Raw genomic sequence first — 2,360 nt, forward strand, 5'->3', positions numbered from 1 at the left:
CCCCAGGAATCACTTCCCCTCTGCTCCCACCACACCTCTCCCCACACCCCCACTTCTCCTCTGCTCCCACCACACCCCTCCACACCTCCCCCAGGATTCACTTCCCCTCTGCTCCCCCCCACCTCCCCCAGGAGTCAGTTCCCCTCTGCTCTCCCCCACCTCCCCCAGGAGTCACTTCCCCTCTGCTCCCATCACAGCTCTCCACACACCCCACTTCTCCTCAGCTCCCCCACACCTCTCCCCACCTCCCCCGGGTTTTGATGTCATCAGTCCTCAAACTTCTCTTCATCTCCATCTTCCACCAGTCTCAAATCTAAACTATCCTTGACACACCTCCTAACATGTATATATCTCCTGCCCTGACTTCTCTGGAATCCAGACTTATGTATTAAATATCTCCACTTGGATATTTAAAGGGCATCTCCAAATGAACACCCCCAACACTGTTTCCAAATCTCACTCTCCCCTAGAACTTCCCCGTCTCGGTAACCAACAGTATCATTCACTCAGCTGCTCAAGCTACAGCTCAGGAGTCATCTCCCACTCTTTTCCCCTTACACCCTATGCCAGTGACTGAATCAAAAGATACTATTGACTCTTCGTCCAAAATATATCCAGAATTACGTCACTTCTTACTACCTCCACCTTGACTGCCCTCATCCAAGCCACCCACCATCATCTCTCACCTGGATTATTGCAGTAGGCCTCCTAACTGACCTCACTACTTCTGCCCTTACCTCCCTAAAGTATTTCTTTAACAGAGTAATGCTACGAAAACATGGGCCACAGCATGTCACTCTTTGCTCAAAACCCTTTGATCTGCTCCCATATTATAAAATCCAAAATCTTCACTGAGCCTATTAATCAGGATGCCATATAAAGTATCATCTAAACAGACACTTTCGTGAGTGAAGGAAGTAAATTAAAAATTAAGGTGGTTTACTCAAAGCTCCACAGAAGTCATTGAATCCCAATTTAGTCACAGTGGACCCTTGACCAGCACAGCTTTGAACTCAGTGGTCCTCCTTCTACTCTGCCACCCTCGTCCTGCTCCCCCTCCTCAGCTGCCCAATGCAAAGATGAGGAGAATGAAGGCCACAGGGTCAGTTCACTTCCACTTAATGAACAACAAACATATTTTCTCTTCCTTAGATTTTCTTAGTAACATTTTCTTTTCTCTGGCTACTTCATTGTAAGAATACAACATAATACATATAACATACAAGATACATATCAAATCAGTTAATTGTCATGGGTGAGACTGCTGGTCAACAGTGGGCTATTAGTTTAGTTTAGGGGAGTCATAAGTTACGGGGATTTTTGACTATGTGAGAGTTCAGCACCCCTAACTCCTGCATCATTCCAGGTCATCTGGACATTGCAAAGTGTTTCCCCAACTTGCAAAGCTCTTGATTATTCAAGTAGCAATAAAATCAAATTTTAAAATATACCTCCTATCTAACTTAGATAATAGCTCTCTACTTATTACAACAATAATTAAAATAACAGCAACAGCTACAACAAACAACATTTAGTGAGCATGTACTCTGTCAGCTCATCTCATCTTTAAAGTTGAGATTTGAACCTACAGTCACGTGGCCTCCCTAGCAAGAATTCAAAAATATTTTACAAATGAACAAAGTAAGAATCACTAATGATCTAAATTTACTTAAATCACAAAAATGTGGAAACAATCCAAGTGCCCTTCAGCACATGAATGGATTAATAAATTATGGTCTATGTATACTATGGAACACTATTCAACCATAAAAAGATAGAGATTTGGTATCTTTTATAACAACCTGAACAGATTTGGAGAATATTGTCTAAACCAGTGGTCTCAACCTTCCTAATGCCTCCTAATGCCGTGACCCTTTAATACAGTTTCTCATGTTGTGGTGACCCCCAACCATAAAATTATTTGCATTGCTACTTCATAACTGTAATTTTACTACTGTTATGAATTATAATGTAAATATCTGATATGCAGGATGTATTTTCATTGTTACAAAGGGGTCGTGACCCACAGGTTGAAAACTGCTGGTCTACTCTAGACTAACCATCAGGAGAATGGAAAGACAAGCATAATCTATACTCAGTACTAAACTGAAACTAGTAGATTAACATGCTAGTAGACAAACTAGTAGATCTACATACTCAATTGAGAGAAAAACTCAAATTAAGTTCAAGTCAGGGGAGGGGAAGGGATTGGATGTTTTCTGCCAGTGGGTGCACTGACCAGGGGGAGGGTGCACTGCCCAGGGGGAGGGTGCACTGCCGGGGGGGTACACTGCATGGGGGGAGGGTGCACTGCCCAGGGGGAGGGTACACTGCATGGGGGGAGGGTGCACTGCACAGGG

At 43.5% G+C, this 2,360-nt stretch overlaps 1 protein-coding gene across 1 annotated transcript in view; it reads right to left on the reverse strand.

Annotated features, from left to right (window-relative positions):
• KDR (kinase insert domain receptor) overlaps positions 1 to 2,360 on the reverse strand; it is a 46,875-nt gene that overhangs the window by 32,913 nt on the left and 11,602 nt on the right. The gene's annotated exons all lie outside the window — the stretch shown is intronic.

The sequence above is a fragment of the Otolemur garnettii genome, unplaced genomic scaffold (assembly GCF_000181295.1).
Source record: "Otolemur garnettii isolate 467f Iridium unplaced genomic scaffold, OtoGar3 scaffold00083, whole genome shotgun sequence".
Taxonomy (NCBI): Eukaryota; Metazoa; Chordata; class Mammalia; order Primates; family Galagidae; genus Otolemur; species Otolemur garnettii.